Source organism: Ictidomys tridecemlineatus, chromosome 7, assembly GCF_052094955.1.
Source record: "Ictidomys tridecemlineatus isolate mIctTri1 chromosome 7, mIctTri1.hap1, whole genome shotgun sequence".
NCBI classification, from domain to species: domain Eukaryota; kingdom Metazoa; phylum Chordata; class Mammalia; order Rodentia; family Sciuridae; genus Ictidomys; species Ictidomys tridecemlineatus.
In genome coordinates, this window is record NC_135483.1 from 29135839 (window position 1) to 29158176 (window position 22338).

At 34.2% G+C, this 22338-nt stretch overlaps 2 long non-coding RNA genes across 6 annotated transcripts in view; one reads left to right on the top strand and one right to left on the bottom strand.

Annotated features, from left to right (window-relative positions):
• LOC120892929 (uncharacterized) overlaps positions 1–18932 on the top strand; it is a 141050-nt gene extending 122118 nt beyond the window's left edge. For both annotated transcript variants that reach the window (XR_013423863.1, XR_005737763.2), the window contains one exon: positions 18831–18932. This is a non-coding gene — a long non-coding RNA (uncharacterized LOC120892929). The remainder of the gene's footprint in view (positions 1–18830) is intronic.
• LOC120892928 (uncharacterized) overlaps positions 6186–22338 on the bottom strand; it is a 29100-nt gene continuing 12947 nt past the window's right edge. The window contains exons 2-5 of one of the 4 annotated variants that reach the window (XR_013423862.1): positions 12855–13510; positions 10668–11140; positions 8262–8365; positions 6186–7781 (exon numbers count right to left, since the gene is read on the bottom strand). This is a non-coding gene — a long non-coding RNA (uncharacterized LOC120892928). Of the gene's footprint in view, positions 11141–12854; positions 13511–22338 lie in introns of all 4 variants that reach the window. The other 3 variants (XR_005737761.2, XR_013423860.1, XR_005737760.2) reach the window with 3 other exon arrangements.

Consider the following 22338-nt stretch of genomic DNA (forward strand, 5'->3'; position numbering starts at 1 on the left):
CAGGGAAATGGGGCATGTGTACAGGAAATCTCTGTATTTTTCTCTCTGTGGTGAATTTAAAAATGCTCTAAAGAATAAATCACAGAAATAAAAATATTTAACAAATAAAATACTTTAACCACCACCCCCCCCAAAATGAAAAGAGAAACATTTGACATCCCTCCAAAAGAAAGTTGTTTTTCACTTGATTTTGTTTCTTCCATCGGAGTTACAGTTCTCTCCACATGTTTCATTAGAACACATATGTAGCCATTCTATTATGGCATTAATACTAATAAAAGAAGGAAGTTATTTGGTGCTGTTACATTTGGAAAGAATTTAGAGAGTTCAAAACATCACTCAGCAGATGCATGCAGACCCCTTGCTAGTGCTCAGTGTTTTACTTAGTAAATGTGTACTTATTTCAATTGAATTTGATGTTAAATACAGATCATGTGAACCTTGTTGAAGTCCTAGATCTAAAAGCCATCTTAGAAACAATATAGCCTGAAAAGTTTCTCATTTTGTCCAGAACAAGGGAAACCAAGCTTTGATTATGTTAGAAATGAAGTTAGAACTAGAACCTCAATTTATTGACTACTAGCCCAGTACTTTCCCTGTGTTTTCAAAAAATAAGAAATATGTCCAGAGTGAGAGGACAGTATTCACTCACATGAGCATAATATGCACTGAGTCGTCGTTTGTCTAGGGTGCCCCCAGGGTGCCCAATCCTCTCACACTCTTTGACTAAATGGGAGTAGGACATGAGAACACATGAGGACCTTAGCTGAAATCGGAGTAAGGTGGAAGAAGATTTATCCTGCTTTCATGAATATCATGCTGGAATGTATCTAATGGTAATGTGTTAGCAAGTTGGTACAACTGTGCAGGGGAATTTCAAAATGTGGAACTCCTCCCTAGATGGAGCAGGAAATACTGGGATAATTTTATAAAATAGCGTTCAAATTAGTTTCTGAGAAAGGGAGAGATGTCCATTGCCTTCACCTTCAATTATCCAATGTATTTGTTGGCTTAAAGTAGTCCCTGACATTTTTTGTTCTGTTTTAATAACAAGTTCAATAAGTTCCCAAAGGACATGTTACTAGAGTTGGTTATAAGATGAAGTGTAGAGGAGTTCATATGCCACATTCTTGTTGTGCATTAAGTGGCTTGATAATATGATCATGGGAAAGATAACATTTACTAAACACTTTTTTAAGGGGCTTAATCCCAATACCTTTTACTCTCCAAAAGCAACTTCAAGGAATGTGTTTTAGTTTTTCAGTCCCAAAATGGACGTGGTATGTTTTCAGGCATTAGTACCTGTATTTTTTACTAGCTATTTTTCTTATATATTTTAAAATTATTAGCTTTATTTATATTTGTGTTTAAAATAATTCCCTTATATGACAGAGTTTCATTTAGAGAATACATAATCAACTGTTTATTGTAGATTTTCCATAGGGTAAAGTATTAAAAACTACTGCTGAAAAACTACTGTCCTTCATTCTGTGTTTCCAATGAGAAAAATAAATAAATATTCAAAATGTCACTTCGGTGAGGTTATTAACAACCTTAAATTACAGGGAGGTTCCTCTGAAGGGGAAAAAGGGATGATAAAACACGTCTACTTGAAATGGCTTCATAGTTTAAGCAAACAGCATAGCCAAAAAAAGTCCCACCCAGCAGGAAATGGTAAGAACAGCCTTAAAATATTCCAGCGAAATAGACTGTTGGAAAAAAAAAAAAAAGAGGGGGTGGAGATCAAACCACTTCATCAATTGAATTTTCACAGAGACTGTCAAAAAGTTGGGCTGCAAAAACACAATACTAGGGATTCTAAAATCCTTAAAGAGTATTGGAAAATGCAACCCAGAGGGGGGAAATGTAGGTTACTGCAATAAAATATGGATACTGATGATATGTTGTAATACAGTTTTTTCTCTCACATTAAACTTTAAGTATAAAACAACAATGTCACAGTGTAGCTATTTAATTTCTTCTAGTGTGATTAAAATATACTAACTAGAACACATACTTCCAGATCTTTGTATCATATTTAACTCATGCTGTAAAAAAATAACATTAAAAAATCCCAATGTCTTGAAAAATGTTCATAATTTTCCATAGCTTTCTTCCCAATTGTACTATCAAATATCAAGAAACATAAACAGTATTTAGTGATAGGAAATTGATAAAATAGAAAGAATTAGAGACTTCAAAGGTAATTTAAGTGTTTACGTGTTAGTTGTCAGTCAGTGACCTTGGAATTGTTATTTAGCTTCTCTGAGCCTCGGTTTTCCTTGTTCATAAAGTGGAACAAATGCTATTTATCCTTTAAGTCTCCTTTGCCACTTGCAAGGTCACATTATATTTTGGCTTGTTGCATAGTTAATGTTTATTTCTTCCACTTTTATAATTAGGATGTATCTTGAATTAAAACCTAGATATCTTAAAATGCAGACCAGTGTTCTTTTCCCCTAGATTACACATACTGTTGCAATAAGCTGAAGGACCACCCTATGCTGAAGTCGGCTGAAGGAAGAAGATGTGTTTAATGAAAAAGAAGCAGCCCTAATCAATTTTATACTGTTCAGGTGGACAGTATGATAGTGAAAAGAAGGCTGTGTATATATTAAGTATGGAAATGATGCCTCAGTCTCTTGTCTCTCCAACTTCTAAGTATCATAGCAATCTTTTTAAGTATACAAGTCCTCTTGCTCACTGTATTGTGTGTTCTACATTGCTTTTTGAAGATTTTATTTGTTTGTTTGTCCTTGTAAAATCTCAGATTTTCTCAGTGAATCCAATAAATTTTATCTGGTCTTTAGTAATTTAATTATCATTGTTTACTGTTGAAACATTCATATTTCAAAATATATAAGAAATAGTTGAAGGAATGGTGAGCATTTGTAAAGAATACTGCCACCTGTTGGTTAGATTTTAATGAGCAAGATCACATCAAGTGATCTTTCTGGAAATAGGTTTTTACAAAACTCAGAATGGTCTAGGCAAGAGCTATCTCAAATGTGTTTACTTTTATCTAACAGCTCATTAATGGTTGTATATAGTACTATCTGGTTAAGTCAAAAGAATGTTCTCTTATTTTCTCCTTAGAATACAGCTATTTAGGTAGCAACTGGATAAGTTTAAATTTTCAGTCTTTGTCCTATGACATGGAAGGGCATAGTCACCAAAGACGGCCAATCCTACTTAAGAGATTGTGTTTTGAGAAAGGTGAAATACTCTAATCAACCAACAGAAGCTTCACCATATTTACTACCTGTCAACACTCATAACTTCCCATATGAAGTTTTAATTTTATGATATATGAAAATTAATTTTATTTCTGGACCTGTCTTAAAGAGCTTGGCCTCGCTTTTGTTATCAACTTCTTAAACATGACAAACTTTCAACTTAGGTTAAATACATGAAAACTCACAGATCTAGTGAAACTCTGTCTGATGCTTCTAGAAACCATGCTAATAAGACTTACATGGTATTCCTGAAATAGACATAATAGTTTTTTCCCTAACACCAACTCTTCTTCTAGGTTAGAGAACAAAAATTGCCATGGAAAATCAGGGGGCAGCTGACTCTGTCTTTCTTTCTTTCCTCATCTACCCAGCCTTGGAATTTTCATGTACTTCTATGACTTCAATGTTCCCACTTAATCATCCTGTAACCCCTACTTTGACCTCTCTCTGAATTCAAATTCCAAACCCACACTGCCAACTTCCAGCTAGATGTCTCCTGTTGAGTGTTCCACAATCACAAGATTAAACATGGCTAAACTGGTTACCCATTTTTTTCTGAAATAAATTTTCCCTTTCAAACTATCCCTAAATCACTGTTGATTTCTCTTTGTTCCTCTTCCCCCATATCCTGTTAGTTACATAGTTCTATTAATTGGTTAATTCATTCAAATTTAAATATTGACTGGATGCTCACTGTGTCCCCAAGCACAGAGATAAGGGCTAAGAATAATAAGGTAAGTCCTTGACTTTTAGTTTCACTGTGAATGGATTTCAGATTCTTATTTAATGTCTTTCACATCCAATACTTTGTTTCCATTCCCATTGCCAGTATTTTAATCCAATTTATAGTCTTGATAGGCCAGGACTCTGGCAGGAGTTCCTTAGCTGGTGGTCTCTCTGCTTCTCTCCCCTCTGCTCATCCTAGGCCTGCCCCCATCCCTTAGGCCCTATCTAACCCACTTCCAATAGAAGAGTCTTCCTGATTCCTGTTTTGCAATATTCTTTGCTCATATTCCTTAATGGTTGTTATTGCTGGCAGAATTATGTTCAAACCTATTAGCCTGGTTTTTTAAAATAGTTTTTACAATCTTCTTCTCCTTTTCTAGTCTTATTTCCTACTATAGGAATGTTTCTCCAAGCACAGTCTTCAGATTCTCTCAATCAGAATCCAATACGTATCTTATTAGAGATAGAAATTTCTTGTCTGCCAGTGAATCAGTATCTTGCGTTCATCCAAGAAATTGGAAAACAGTGCCTGACATCCAAGATCTGACCTGGCGCACACAGCTAGGCCATGGTGTTCTCCTGTTAAACACAGGCAATTTCCCAGAACACCAGCATCAGACAAGGCCACTCAGTGATCATGAGAGCTGATCCTTAAGTATGAGTGCAGACAAAAACAGGAACATTAAACCACAAGAACAAATATCCCTCATCCTGGCCACTGTGATTGTTGTTTCTTTACCAATCACAATTGTAACATTGCTTGGTTTTTCCCACCTACTAGGTAGAAACATACCAAATCATAGAATTACCTGACTTACTGGCAAAATCTAATACAGAGGAAAGCCCTGCTTCCTTGGACCTTCCTCCAGGCCCCCTAGCACAAGTCCAAATACTTTCCAAAATCCTTTTACTGAAACACTCCATAGTTCTCCATGATGTATGGTTTCTCTCTTTGCAATGAATCCATAAACTCAATCTTCAATAATACGTGTATTCCTACTAGCCTTTGGCTGGAGGCATTTGACAGAGCACACGAATCTTCCTTTTATTTGAGCAAATCATTGAAAATCCAAACTTTAGTTAGAGAAACACCACTACAACCAAGCTACTGCTATAACAAGTCATATGCATTAGTACTTATCTAAATCCTTTCAATCCTTCAATGATTACTTCTATATCCCTTCATAACTGAGTCCCCCTGATCTGCCATTTTATATCATGTCCCCTTCATTGAATTCGTACCAGTGACACTCAGTTAAAATCAGGTACGAGACATTGTATTGCACCTCATTCCTCAACATTCCATGTCTGGCCTTCCTCTCAAAAGCTATGGTTGTTCAACATCAGACCCTCCAGAGAAAACCAGTTCTAATCATTATCAACAGAAGAATCTTTCTGGCTCTGATTTGCAAAGTTGCTTCTTTTCTCATACACATTTTGTGTCTGCTGTTGCTTGTAGAATAAAGTTCAAACATTTCAACCTGTTGTGAATGAGCAATCTGGGCTGTTTAGTTTCAGACCCTTCAGAGCAAAAGATAAGAAGGAGAATGAGTTCTGGAAATACTAGGTCTCTTTTCCAGGGCCAAACTTAGCAAGGATCCCAGGAAGTTTCCAGAAACCAAAACAGAGAGGAAAAATCTGGCATCTAAGAATATGAAGGCAATAAATGAAGAAATGAATAAAAAATAATTAATGCTTGTGCTTCTATAGTTATTTATTATCAGATATGCTTGAATAGACCTACATGTTGGTTTCATAAGTGTTTTATTTTTTAAAGAAAACATGCATATAACAACTGTTTTTAAGGTATGTAATAACATTTTATCTCCATTTATTTATTCTTTTATTCATGCACAAATACTCTTGAGGCACCTTTTACATTAAAGTACTATATTAATGATTGGCAGCACAAAATTAATCAAGAAAGGTCACCACTCCCATTAAAAGCCCACAAGTGACTGGTGCAAACAGCAAATTAAATGTGAAGTGAGTTTTAATTGCATTAAGTGTAGGATAAGGCACTAGTGGACTACACAGGAGGAATTCCTGGAAGAAACAGCTTTAAAGAGACACCTAATAAATTTGAAAGAATTAGTCATTTTATAGAATTGTGGTGAATCACTTAGGACACCTTTCAAGTTTTCTTTAAAATACATGTTATCCACTTGTTCAAATGAAAAGTTTATAGCCCAAGGTTTTAGAAATTGTTTTCTAAGGTCTTCCTTTCCTTTAAGATACTTTCAAAGTTGCCAGCTGCCTCCTTTTAAGATAGTGCATTTTTCAGTCTCTCCAACATCCAACTGCTTGGTAGCCTTTTATGTGAGTAAATTTTTCTGTCCTGGAAAGCATTCTGTATAGAAAGGTTTTCCAAAGTCTTCTTTGATAAGAATTATAACTTAACTACATAGAATCAGATCAAAAAAATGAGCAATATCATGACACATCATGAATAATTCTTTACACATTCCCAGGATTTGCCACAGTTTAAATATATTATTATTAGTTGCTTTTTTGTAATATTGTACAGAGTACATGGTTAGCAAATGACTGGAAATCAGATTTCAGGTCTAGCTTATCTATGGCAGTGTATTCTCCCATAATAATACCCACAATACAAAGGATAGATTTTGAATAAGATTTTGGAGAACTTTTGCAATAGTACAGAGAAGCAGAAGAGGGAAGAAACAAATAATCCAGAGGATCCCGAATCTTACTAGAGATAAGATGATGGCAACTTGAAATGATTCATGTATAATGATCCAACATTCTTGTGGTCTCAGAGAAGGTATACAGAAATAAGTCCACATATACTCACATTTCAAATAAGAAGAACTTGTGGTTGGAGGGGGATTTTTGAAGGAGACATGATCTTTTCCTTAAGCAGCCTACAGTGTAGCTGAGAAGACAAGGCAAAAGAACAAGAAACAAGCTGGTAGCAATTAAGTGCTGGACACGAGGTGCTGAGAGCTTGAGCTGTGATGGTGGCAAAGAGAATGCAGTGGAGGGAGAGGAGTGTGCACTTGGAATCTCAAATTACATTCTGTTAGATGCTTTCCCGTATCAACTTATTCATTTAAAAATATAAGTTCCTATGGGGTAAAAATGATGCCTATGTGTTTAACTGAACTCATGACTCTGACAACTTCCAACCTCTATGTCCTATAGGGTCTCCTAATTTGTGAGATAATTATAGCATTTCTGTAGCTGCGTTCATTAAGTTCCAATTCACCTGCATCTTTTACCAACCTTTAGAATTAAACATTAGTCACCAACTTAATTCTTAAGTATGACAATTTTGTTGGCTCCCTATTAATAGGGCTTGACATGCTGGCTATTGGTACCAACTTTAATGGACTTCCTGAAATATTGTATGTTCTTGCCTCATCCTCTTGCTCACATGCATTTTTGGCTATCTTTTTCAGGCTAGACTGCCATGTTGGGACTCCTGTCCCATTGTATTAGTTACCTATTGCTGCACAATAAATTACCACAAAATTTAGTGGCTTAAAACAACAAACATTTATTATCTTTCACAGTTTCAGAAATCCACAAGGAGAATAGCTGAGTCCTTTTAGTTCAGTCTCTCGTGAGGCGGCAGGCAAATTGTTAGTTGGGGCAGTAGTCATCCAAAGGCTTACATGGAGCTGGAGAATACACTTCCCAGCTTACTTATTTGGCTGTTGTCAAGAGACCTCAGTTTCTCACCACATGGGTATTTTCATATGGTTGCTTGTGACAGGACAGCTGGCTTCCCCAAGAGTGAATCATGATCTTGGAGAAAGAAAGAAAGGGAGCGGGGGGGGGGGGGAGGAGGGAGGGCTAGAAAGAGGGAAAGAGAGAAACATATTACCCTTGTATCATACATCATTAGTTCCACCTTATACTAGTCTATTTACTAAATTGTCCCACAGTTGATGGGAAAGGATTACACAAGGATAAGTACCAATAGTCAGGGTCCATTGAGGCTGTTCTAGAGGCTGCACATAAAACACTCTATAAAGTGACTTAGTTATTCATCTGAAGTAGTTACCTTCATCTTCACATTATTAACTCCCTCATGAAATGAAAAGGAATTCTAATCTGCTTCTGGAGCTATCTGAAATTAATATTTTATATTTTAGCCTCAAAATAGGAACTCCCCCTTCTTCCTACTGACAGAATTTACCCTTTTGAAAATGAAAATATACTTGTCTCCTTCCCCAGTTATTGTCTTTCCCTGAAACCTGTAGTTACCATTTCTTCCTTATTTTGATTTATAAGGCTGTCAGAATAATAGCACAAAGCATTCCTTAAACTTACAATGTCAAGGAGAAAATGTAGAATTCTTTCTCTTCTTTGCTGCCAACTGAAAATATTCATATCCAAATCCTTCACCACTCAGTTAACAAGCCAAACCAAATTCACTGTAGAAGAGAGCAGTTGCCAAGTGTTTTCTTCTTTTACTTGTATCAAATAAATAAAGAACTGTATTGTGTAAGCATTGGTTTATTTCATACATAATTGAAATAATTTAGGGCTTGAGTCTTCAGTGTTTAGATGAAATAAAAATTCACCTACTATAATATAATCTACTATTATCATGGCTTGACTGTGTGCAAGATTCTTTTAAACCAGGTATAAATTGGATATTGGAAGTCAAGGTCATGGTCTCTGCCATTCAGAAATTTACAGACAAGTGAACAAGTTAGAGTTTAGTTCCCAAAATCTTAACTTTTGTCAGTGAAGAAGCAAACACTTGTCTGTTAACACATGCTTTTAAGAAGGCAGAAGAGATTTTGTACTTTCTTGAATGCATGTCATCTTTGACAGCACCAAGAGAATTTCCCCCCCAAAAATGCTAAAATATTCAGTATGGAATTCTTAGGCAGACTTCTATATTTGCAGATTCAGACATAGATCATTGGTCAAGTGTATGAACAGATTAAAGACAGGACTGTGTTCTATTCTCAGTTCCACCATAGCTGTGTTAACTTCAGCAACATCTGTGAGCTTTGCTTCCTTAAAAGGAAAATGGGAGTAATGAATATCATATTTGCAGATATGTTTTGATGATTAAAGTATATTAAAATACTAGTGAAAAAGCTGACATATAGTAGGCACTCAAAAAAGTTGATTTTTCTTTTTCTTCTGCTTTTTTTAAAAGAATTATGCCAGGGAGCTCTTTCACATAGTTGTTTTATTTTCTGGTTCTGCTAGAGAATCTGGGTGTGCAAACTCTTCTGCCTTCTTCATGGAGGACATTATATTATTAACTGTATTCTGCACACTTACGAGAGAATTGAGCTGAATATTTAAGTACTCCCCAAAGTCAAGGCATGATTTAGGAAATTATGTATATTAGAATGTTATGCTGCAATATGATACGCTAAGTCCCAGTGAAGCTGTGGTTCCTAATTCAGACTGGATTAAGTTTCTGTGCTTAAATTTTATTACAGTGTAGATCATCGATATCAAGTGAATCAAGCCAACTATGAAAGCATCACTAATAAGAGGAAACTTTTTAATGTATCAAGAAACCACCGTATGAGGTTTTACACCAAATGCAGCACTTACTTCAGAGACATTTTCTGGAAAGTTGCTAATGTTGAGTTTTATATTAAGTTTACAATGCTTTGGAATCACTTTTATTTCCCATCTCCAAAGACTTTTGATAATGGATCAAACCAAACTACTAACCTGGAGAAGTGATTTTGCTGAAGTAGAAGACACCATTTTACCACATTACTGCTGAAAATTGACAGTAATTTGGTTTACAGTCTCTTGTAGAGCCCCATCTACTGTCAAAATAGTCATGCTATGGTCTTGAACCTTTTCCCAAATACTTTTTCTTCCTCCCACTAATTGAAAACTATTGTCTCTCAAACCTCTCTCTCTTTGCCAAGGAGCCGAGGAATCAGCATATTCTGCATCTTCTGCTCCTTCCAAGCCATTTATTGCCTCCATTGGAATCTTTCACTACAACTTTTCTACTTTTCCCTAGACTCTTTCCTATTACAACTTAATGTAAACCTTTTCCTGTCATTCCATCTTGGTTTCCTTGTCATGTCCATGTGCACTATACACTTAAATAATATCCCCAACTATGCCCAGTCCTCTTCATCTCACACAAAAGACTAGTGTATACTACATGGTTTAGGTTTTTTAATTCATAATGATAGATATGACTATAAAGAGAAAACAATTACTTGTGTTGAAAATGAGTGCATTTTATCCTTATATGCTAATTTATGAAGAAGCCTCAGTAGAAACACAAGGCATTTGGTGAATGTGGAAACAGAAGAGATAAAATTAGATAATATTCCTACTTAACATCCTATGGCCTGATGCCTGATATCCCTCTTCACTAAAGACTGTGCTGCTAAGCAAATTAGAAATCTGACCAGTTCATTTGTACACAATGCTTTGTAGCTATTCTGAAGGTACACAGTGTTTCCATAGTACTTTTTGCTTTCCTTTTAATAGACACTAGGCACAGTGGAAAACATTGTATGTATTCTTTAGCTATAATGTATGTTTGCTTCACTTGAATGCAATATGATTGATGAGACTTAGTCATTCCCATTCATAGTCACCTTGGTACATCTTGTTCATTCCTGTATCACCTTAGCTATTTATTTGCAGGTAATCACATCTATTGATGGTTATGCCATGTTATTTTTCCAAAATTCATCATGAAATGGTGTTTAGCCATCTCTGGTGCCCTACCTCATGTCCTCATAATGCACTTCTAGCCCAGTTGTTGCTATGACAACCAGCTGTGCAAAAGTGTGATGTGACAGGATCTTGTCTCCACGGCAGTGAAGTTTCCTTGCTTCCTGCATCAGGGAATTTTTGCTGTATTGCCCATGGGAATATGCTCAGATATTTTGACTTACATATAATCTCGGAGGTGTGAAGGATTTAACACAATGGGAGATAAGAGATCCCTTTGCTTATCCTATGAGTGGACAGTTCTGAGGTATGTTCCACACAGCTCCTCAAGCTGTTCTCATATGACAAAAACCATATTATTTAATGTGCCATAGTTCTTAAAATGAATATATTTTTTCCAAGTTGAAGATGTTGGAATATGTTCATCATGTTGATTTTCACACTGGCAAGTGTACATCCCATCATAACCTTCAGAAGTATTTTATCAGCTCCCAAATCAATGTTCATATTTTCCAGAAGGAGCCAACCTAAAATATTTGGACAATTAAAATAAAAAACCACAGTATGAGAACAAACTTACTGAGAAAAACAAGCAAATCAAATGTTAACTTGCATGATTCTCTTTTGCTTTATATTTTAACATAAACATGTGAAAAACTGGGAGATTTATTCTTACAAATGAAATATTTTTTCTTTTAATTTGTGGAAACTAATTTAAAAAATAAAATTAGCTGCATCACAAATATAAAATATATAAAAGCCTTAGTACCTAACATGGTTAAGATGATTTCCAACTTAATACCTTCCCTTAAATATTGATACAAAACCAGGGTTCCACCAAACATCTTGGCAGTGTTAAGAAATTATATTATAAATGCAGTACACAAACCCTCATTCTTATTTTCTAATCTTAATTCAGAGAAGATGGAAAATGCAAGTACTAAGTCCCTAAAGAAATATTATTAACTCCTCAAACTGGGCTTATTTAGAATAAATAGTCCTACATGTATGCCCTTGAACTTAGTGAAAATCACTGTTAGTGTAATTTCTGCATTTCCTGATTTGTACTAAAATTGCCAGTGCATTAGTTTAATATTTTAGAGGGATTTCCAAAGACTGTTCTTGAAATTTTCAAGGTATAGGGTTGTCATTTCTCTGGAAGGAAAAAATCTAGCATCTGACAATAATTCTCTGTAATCTTTTACTTGGATGAAGACTCTGGTTATAGCCATGGCTTTTCCTCACGAACAAATTGAACAAATTTCTGTTCTCTTTTACTCAAAATAATAAAATATGTACACTGAATCCTCCCTTTGGTCTGTCCTTGACCCACTAAAGTAACAGGTTTGATCCCTGCAACCTAATTAGTTACCCAGTCACCATAATTATTTTTAATCAGGAAGTTTTTATCTAAACACTCAAATGTGTTTAATGCTCAGCAACAGTTCCATTGACTGTATTCTTTATTCTCTGTGTTGTTGTTCTTCATATTGTTGTTTATATTTCTTTTGTTTTGTGATCCTGCATAACAATAGGTCATTCTGGTATTGACTGATGACAAAAATCTGCTCAAAAATAACCCTTATCATTCTTCTAAGTTATTTTGGAGGATAACAAGTTTATATTCAGAATCATGGACTACAAAACCAACATCCTTTCTCCAAAACAATGTTTGTAATTTTATTCTCATATAGTCATAAGAGATAAGAAGTTTGTTTCTTAATTTAAACAGCAACATTCATGGACATCTCAGATTGTGGTTATATGGATAATATTATTTGAAAACTTGCAAGAAATCAAAAATTTAATAAAGTAGGTATTTATAATTATCAATAATTATCAAAATCAGATTTTTAAAATAGTATAAAATAATCAGAGTGATAGTTACTGAGAACTTCTTGTTAAGCATCTGTGACCAAAAAATAACTAGGCATCTTTGTCATTTCCTTTGGGTCAGTTTCCTTGAATACCACACTATCTCCCACCTTAAAAAATAAGACCAAAAGTAAACAAGTTTTTAAAATTCCTCTGCACATGTTCCTGCAAGCTACCTTCTTTACTTATCCCTTTTTAAAGAAAAACATCTTTATTCAATACCATCTTCACTTTATTTTCTTCCTTTTGTATTTATAACTTCCTCTAACTCATGTTTTCATTTCATCCTCTCCACCAAAAATAATTCCTCAGGATAATTCAGTATCCTTGCTGAATACAATGGTCTATCCTAAATCCTCAACTTACTGTATTTTTCCTGGAGCAGCATTTGATAATAATTGAAAAAAACTCCATTTCTTGAAATATGTTTTTCTTTTGACTTCAGAGATGACACACACTTCTGTTTTTCCTCTTCAAGCCTACTGCTTCCTTTGTGGTCTTCTTTTGTACTTTTTCCTGTTCTTTTTGTCCACTAAATTTTTAAACACCTTAACAATTGATCCTCACTGAAATTAAAGTTCTCTTTATTACTATAGTATATAGGCTTCTGGGATCTGTAAAGTACATTTCCACAGGAACACAGAAAGAGTCCAGTTGAATTACAGACTGGCTATTTCCTGGGCTTCTTGTGAGGGAAAGAGTTATTAGTTGTGGCCCTGTGGCCAACTGCAGCAGAGTCCAGTCAGCAAGATAAGAAGTCACCACTTTTGCAGAGAAAATTAATTCTGACCATCAGGAAGAGGTAGGGCTTGTTGAAACACATGTGGAACCCCAGGTGACCAACTGAGGTGACCCTTGGTACTTCTTCAGTTCTGATGGTAAATAACCAGTGTAGTAACTTCAGCCAGAGAAAGCCATGATAAATTGTGACACAAATACCTCAGAGAAGAGAGTCTTGGTCATGCCACCAATCAATGAGTCCACAGAGACCAGTAGAGGTGGTAGCTGAGGGGTACAGGGATCTAGAATACATAATAGAGGATGGAGTCGTTTATTAGTTTTGGCCCTATGACCTTCTACAACAGTGAGTACTCTAGTTTTTCCCACATTTTCCTCAGGAAGACAAGCTTATGGAGAGCTGCTTGCAGAACCAGTGAAAATATCGACTAATGCAAGGAGTGAATTATGGTAGATATTAGGTTTTATTTCCCTAGCTTCTGGGCATGCTGTTAGAAGATGGTCTTCAGCTGTCATCTTTCTCTCAAGATTCCCTCAGTTAAAGAAAACTGCCTTGTCCCAAGTCATGCCTCCAGCTCAGAATAGCTGATATCTAAAGAACCATCATCATGGGAATATAAAAATACAATCCTAATTCAGTACAGTTTTGAAGAGCTGTTTTGGCTGCAGAACCACCTATTGGAGTCATCTTAGGCTTTGATGGGACTACATAATTACCTAAATTGTTGTACTAATCCACAAAGAAATATTTACTTACCTGAGAAAGACTGAGATTTCTTTAATGATAAGATTAATCTGGTTGTGCACCTTTGTGTCTCTAATGCTAATATCAAATAGCTTACATGGCTGGCAATCAATAAATATTTTTAAAATAAATGAATGTCAAAATGATGCAGTTCTGTATGTCACAGATGATTGTTTATGTGGCATAAATTGAAAAATATGGATTTTGGAGTCAGACTTTCCTGGAATAAAGAGCTACTTCTATATTTAGAAGAGCTTTGTGAAATAACCTTGAGCAAATTGCTTAACCACTCCAAGTCTCACATCAGATTGTTATAAGAAATGATAATAATACCAATTAAAAAATTGTTATGAATAGTATCAATGATACTATTCATAATGGACTTCTTATTATTAAATATAGTTCTCATTTGTTGCAGCCTACCATGCAGCACAAAGATGCTAAAGATTTTCAGCTATAATTCTTATTTAGTCCTCCAAGCCAGTCTGGTAAATTGATGGCAACTCCATAAAGATTAAACAACAAATTTAGACTCAGAAATTATTTAGTCTATCGTGAAAGATTAGTCAGGATAGATTACAAACCACTTCTAATACTTCAGAGTATTAACAGATAAAGTTTTTTTTCTGATACATACAAAGTATGTTGTGAGTCTGACTATTCTCCTAAGTACCCTCAGTGCAATTTTTATTCTGAAATCCAAGTCTGCTATGTCTTGCATCTTGGCCATCTTAAACATATGGTTCTAGTTCACTGTAGCAAGTAATGAATGGCCTGGGTGTTGTACTTTGGCTTTTAAGTACAAAAGTCAGCTGACAACACACACACATATAAATGTATACATGTAGAATATGTATTTTATAACACACAAAATATGCATTTTATAACCCACATATATAAACCTTATATATTTATATATATAAATATATATATAATTTATATAAATATATATATATATATAATTTTACATCTACAAACACCCATGTTTCTTATAAAGTAACATTCACACCTCCAGGGATTAGGGATGAACATATCTTTTGGGAGGTCACAATTCAGTACACTATAGTTTTATTAAGATAAATTGGTAAAATTACAATTAATAGTTCAGGGTATGTAAAATTTAAAGACTTTTAGATAAATGTTTCAAGATTGTGTTCCAAAATAATTTTGAATTGAATTTTGGATGCTCTTAAACATATCCTTGTTATGTAGTGTATATGCATACACAGTGCAAAAACACATGTGAAACCCTATAACAATAAAAACAAGAGAAGGTTGGAGGTTGGGTAGAAAAGAGAAAAAGATTGGCAAGGACTTTTCAGAGTGGTCCTCCTTGATCATCTAAATATTGTTCACAGGTATGTCAATAAAATGTACCTGTTAGTCCAGGTTTAAAAATGTAACTGAACTTACCTGGTTTTGACTGACTGATTGATTTCTGTTTTATTTCTATCTGAATATAAGTTTTTTCAAATGTATAAATTTTAATGTAAAATAATTGATCTTTGATTTGAGCAGTTATCTTTTTCATTAAAACAAAAACATTTTTCTGTTTTCTTCATTTTTCACATGATCTTTACAATGTAGAGTATAAAGTGGAAGCTGTTAGAATCATTTCATGAATAATTTAGATCTATCTTTCTATCTATTTCTGTTGAGTGATGGAAACCATCAATATTGGATATTTTTGTTTCCTAAACATAGTTGAAAAGTTCACCAAAAAGGAAATGCATCTTGGAATAAAAGTCATTTTCAAGAGCATTCTGGTAATAAATTATGTGGAATTGTATTTTTAATACTTTCTCATCAGCAGCAATGATTCACCAGCTCTTTGACAGAGGGTGAATTTTCATAGCAACTTACATAATTTACATATTAAGTTTAGTGTGAGTCTTACAAAATCAGAGGCCATGCACTTATTACAGGGATGTGATCTGTATAATAAAACATCTATAGTTTTATTAAGATAAATTAGTAAAATTGATGTTTGGGTTTCTCTTTTAAGACTATAACTTCTTTTAACTGATGGTTTAAGATTCTCAAAAATAAAGATCTTGTGTCCAGGGCTGGGAATGTGGCTCAGGCAGTAGTGTGCTTGCCTGGCATGCCTGAGGCAATGAGTTTGATCCTCAGCACCACATAAAAATAAAATAAAGATGCTGTGTCCACCAAAAACTAAAAAATAAATATTAAAAAAGATATTGTGTCCATATGTAACTAAAAATATTTTTTAAAAATAAATAAATCAGTTTTGTTTATTTGATAAATCTATATGTCTCATTCCGAGGACCCATTGTTCTTGGCTCCAAGTAACTTCTGTTTGGCTCCAAAAATCAAATCTGTCTTCCTGGAAAAATTTTACCATTAAAGGAAGACAATCAAAAGAATATTTTGTAATAATTATTTAAGCAACATCATCATCATCAGGTTAAATATATAGCTTCCTAGGGAACAGAGAGAGACAGAGAGAGAGAGAGAGAGAGAGAGAGAGAGAGAGAGAGAGAATATGCAAGCATGCACATGTGCTCAGATATGAGTATTTGTACCATGTTCTCATTAATATCCTGACATATTACTACAGAAATAACACGATAGGGTCATAGGATAACAGATTTTATGAAGAAAATGGTGCACTTGAGATTTTCAAGTGAAAACTCCTAATTTTACAAATAAGGAAAGGAGAGATTTAGGCAAACAAAGTAAGTTGCAGAAGGCTAGCCACATCCTTAATTGATGATGGGTATGGTGGTACACACCTGCAATCCCAATACCTCGGGAGGCTGAGGCAGGAGAATCACAAGTTTGAGGCCAGCTTCAGAAACTTTGTGAGACCCTGTCTCAAAATAAAACAGCTGGGGGTGTGCAATGTTTAAGTGCCCCTGGGTTCAATCCCCTCTACTCCAAAAATACAAAAACAAAAGCAACCCTACTATATGGCATAACTGAAGTTGGGAATTAGCTAGCAACGTTCAACCTGCAGATGTGCCTATATGGCTTGGAAATTTTTAAATATGATTTTAAACACCTTTTGGTGAGGATAATAATTCTTCACTTTAATGGGTTTTTGTCATGCATGAAACATGCAGCCTTAAGTAAGGTTTCCAGATGTAACAAATCAAAATTTGAATTTCAGACACTCAGCACTTTAAGAGTTGTATATAAGTATATCCCAAACATTTTAAGGGATGTACTCATGCTAAAAATATTCATCTTTTATCTGAAATTCAAATTTAACTGAGTGTCTTATATTTTATCTTGCAAACCTAGTTCAGAGCAAATAAGGCATTTTGAATTCAACCTATCCACTATGTGTGGCAAGAAGATTTACTGTTTACAAAAGAATCTATATTCCCCCACATCTTGTACCTTCCATGAAATTGGGCAGGACCATATGACTAGTTTGGGCCAGTGTGCTATAATTTTATGTATTATAGCAAAATAATATTAATAACGTTAAGTAATATATTCAAAATATGTAAAATGGAAAGAAGCATGCAAATCATACTACAAAATATAATTCCATATGTTGGGGGTTAATATTAATATATATATAGAGATATATAGATATGTAGATATATTTTCTACAACTTAACAACAATGGTGCAGATGCCATGAAAACAGCATGGCAGTTCTTCAAACAACTAAAAATAGAACTACTATATAACCCAGCAATCCCATGTATGGGGATGTATCTAAAAGAATTGAAAAGTAGATCATCAAGAGATATTTGCACACCTATATGTTCACTGCAACATCATTCACAATAGTCAAGAGGTGGAAGCAACCTATCATCCATTGACAGATGAACGGATAAATGAAATTGAATATGATTCAGCCTTAAAAAGGAAATTCTGACACATGCTACAACCTGGACGAACCTGAAGGAAATAATGCAAAATGAAATAAACAAATTTTTTAAAAGACAAATAATTTATTGATTCTATTAACATGAGTTATCTAAAGTAGTCAAATTCATAGAAACAGAAAATAAAATGATGGCTGCCAGAGTCTAAGGGAAAGGAAAAATGGGACATTGTTCTTAGTAGGTTTAGAGCATAAGTTTTTCAAGATACAAAGTTCTGGACATCTGTTACATAGCAGATAAAGTGAACGCTATTGAATTGCATATCTAAAATGGTTTTTTAAAACTTTTAACAAAAGTGTGTATTTTAAGTATGTTTCATTTTTTGTCAATTAACCTCAATAAAGCTATTTATATGGACATATGTGAGTTTAAGAAGTGATAAAGAGGCTGGGTGCAATGGCACACATCTGTAATCCCAGTGACTTGGGAGACTGAAACAGAAGAATTGCAAGTGTGAGGCTAGCCTAAGCAAGTTAGTGAGACCCTGTCTCAAAATAAAAAATAAAAAAAACTTGAGATGTAGCTCAGTGGCAGAGCATTCAATACCCAGTTCTCTCTCTCTCTCTCTCTCTCTCTCTCTCTCTCTCTCTCTCTCTCTCACACACACACACACACACACACACACCACAGTGATAAAGAATAAGAATTCCTAAGTCAGACTTATTGCCCTCAAGTCTTTCTGGTGCGACTGTGGGCATGTTATCTAACTCTTGTTTCTCAACTTCTCCTCTGTAAATTGGGATTTTATAAGTACCCCTTGGTTGGACTGTAATATTCATAAGCAAGAGCTAGTCATTGTGCTAAATAAATGTAATAATCTGTCAATCTCACTTTTGATGTATCTTTATACATGCATAATAATATTTAATTGGCTGTTTTACCAGACATTTTAGTTATTTTCTTCCCAGTTTGTTTTTATTACATATTTCTGATTTTTAGAATATAGCAATAGAAATAAACTTTTGTTGTTGTTGTTTTATTTTTTATTTTTTAGACAAGATCCCACTATGTTGCCAGTACTGTCCTGGAACTACAATCCTGCCTCAGCTTCCAAAGTAGCTGGAATTACAAGTGTTTTTAATGTATACAGGTAAATCAGATGGGCCATCTCCCTTAGAAGTTTGTCTCTCTTGTGATGCTAAGGCAATCATTGTTGAGAAAACATGGACAATTTATTAGATTTCAGAAGTCCTTCAATATTTTAGCACTATTATTTTAATAGAGAAAGATAAGATACTATTTTATATGTATGTGAAAAACAGTTAACAATAATAGGCTTCAACCATTTTATTTATGAAAATCATGATTTATAATCCCCTGAAATTGTTATAATAATATCATTCACTATTAGAATTTCCTACTACAGGTATATAATGGGCTGGGTGACAATAATACAAATTAGATACAAGCCTGCAGAAGTTTTTCATAGAGATGTCTTACTGATATATTATTTTTGCAACACTGGAAAGAGCTGTGTTAGATTTGGTGTTAGTCCTGATATTTCCCCTGGACACAGTCAGTTCTGGCCTGCTCTATCTCTCATGACTGTGATGACGGCTGTATCCAGATGCTAAATACTCAAGAGGCACTCCAATACAGTGTTAAAGACTCCAAACATTTCATCCTTAAACAATGTGCATTCCAAGAGAAAACAGACCTCTTTATCACAGAAATAAAATTGTGAAGGTGCATGATGAATCAGGGACCAAAATTAGAGGCAACAAAATCCTAAAGGTTCTCTTCCCATCTTCTCTCTTTCTAATATAGAAATATTTATAAATTAAAAAATAATAATATTACCAGCATAAACAATAACAAAAATATTTTCAACATAAAATGTTGCAATAGCTATTACACAGTTAAGAAGGCTGTTCTAAATGGCAATCAAAGAATAAATCATGAGAGATTTAACTTAAGAATCAAAATTTCTGAAATGTCTTATTTTGAGAGTATGGGCTAGAGTATTTGTCCTGAGGGCAACTGTTTCTTCCATTTTTTTTCCTCTCTTCCCTCCCATACTTGCATTTTTTCACATTTACAAAACAAAGACTACAAGGTTTAAAAGTATTATTTACTTGAATCATAATTTTTCTAAAGAAATATGAAATTTTAACGTTTAAAGTAATTTTATCTATAACAGTATCCAAACAAATTTGGCTATAAACCAAAATTCTTTTTCCACTAAAAAAAATGTAGATTAATCTAACCAAAAATACATCAAAAAGTCTTTCTAAAATGACCAATGCCCAAGTTTGCTAACAAAAATGCAAAACAATCTGCTTCAGTACAATACAAATGTATAAATTATGGCTACTAGTGTAAATTAAAATTTGCTAAATAATAAATGATTTATTATTTATAAATGTTTCTAAAACATAATGGCTACATTATGTTTTAGAAACATTTTTGTTTCTTTTTACTTTTTAATAGAATGTAACTAACATAAACAAGTTAATTGCACATCTTGATGAATTTTTACATATGTTCCAGCCATGTAACCACTAACCGGATCAACATAGAGAATCTCTCAAAGACAGTGTTTCCTTCAAGTTCTAATGTATGACTCCCCTGAGAATGTTGTTAACAATGAAGAATCCTTAGGCCACATTCACACAGAGACTCAATAACAATTGTCTCGGATGGGGCTTTGGATGCTGATTACTTAATAAGCACCTCCACTTGAAGAAACACTGCTGTAGAGAAGCCAATCTTGACTCATGGCTCTAGAAGTTCCTTTACTCTCTACTTCAAAGATGATTTTATTGGGAAACTTAGATGCTTTCCTACTGATTAAGAATGTATATGTCATTTGCTATCCCTGTATAATTTTACATTTTAGTGTTGTTTTTTTCTTTCTTTGGACCAGAGTTTCTACCATCCACAACAAAATGAAAATTAGAAAGACCATAGTGAGTTATTCATAAACTTAAACGTGTATTGTCCTTTAAGATTATATACTTTCTACTTTCAAGACCCCAAGATACCTTTTCTTTTACGAACTACTTCCAAGAGTAAAAACAGTAGGGTTTTAAAAATTAATTTTGAAAGTTAAAGAGTTAAAAATTCAATGTTGTTCAAATTTCAAAAATCCAAGCTACCAAACCTTTTGAGTCCGCTCCTGAAATTTGAACTGATTGCCACCAAGGATAGAGTGTCACATCTTGACAATTTCTCCGCCAGAACATGCCAAGTTTGACTACAAACTTCTTATGTAAAAAGACAACATTAGTTTCTTTTCTCTCTTTATATAAATAATATGCTCTGTAGAAACTTTCAAAGAATAGGAAAAATCAAATCAAAACCACCAAACCACTGTTAATGTATTCATTTTTTCTAGCCTTTATGTATAATTTTTTAACAACTTGGGAATAAAATTTATACATATGAAGAAAAATCACCTGGTATTTTTCTCTGGCATTTTCCAAAGTCATTAAAATCCTTTCAGGGAATGAGGAAAAGGAGGAGGGTTGGAATAAGGAAAGATAGTGGAATGAGTCTGACATAACACTCCTGTATAATATATGAATATGCCACAGTGAATCTCACCATCATGTTCACCACAAAAAATAATTGAAAAAATAACTAGGGGTAAATGGCATAAAGATCAATAAAGGTAAGGAGGCAGGGGGTTGGGGAGGAAAAATGTAAGAGAGGTACTAGGGACTGAATTAGGACAAGTTATATTCCATGCTTTTAGAATTATTTCAAAATGGATTCTACTGTCATGTATAACTAAAAAGAAGCAATTAAAAACATGTATGGACAAAGCAAAACAAAAATCCTTTCAGTGTAGTTTTGTTTCATGCTATTCTATCTTATGAATGTGTTGTAATTTATTGCAATCTTTTAAATTAGAACAAAGAGGCCATTTCTACTTCAAAACATGCCAATGACACTACCATGAAAATTTGTACAAATTTAAAAATGACATCTAATATTTTTAAGATATAAAGGTTATAGGAAGAAAGAAACTGATACAGAGAGAGTTAAGATTTTAAAGTTTTTGATATGTTGTGATTCAGCTACATATTGCTTTATAACAAAATATCTACAGCTTAGTAGTTTAATACAACCATTTATTATTTCTTTGCATAGTATTGGCTGGTGTTTCTTATGCAACTGTATTCAGCAGAAGCTCCACTGAAACATGGATGTCTAAGATGGCTTTACTCTGCGTCTGACACTTCAGCTGAGATGGCTGGAATAACTGGGGATTGATTTGGCCCCCTATGTAGTCTCTTATTACTCAGTATTCTAGACTGACCCTATTTATAGGGTGGCTGGATCCCTGAGAGTAAATGTGGAGTTGACAGGCTTTTTAAGACTAGACCTATAAGTTAAAGCAAATCATGGGTCCAGCTCACATTTAGGGAAAAGAGAAGGAGATGCCACTGTTTAATGGAGGAGCTATAAAATCATCACATTGCAGAAGGGCATTTGGGTAATAGGGATTGTTGTGGCCATCATTAGAAACAATTGACCACATATTGCCGTATTATCAA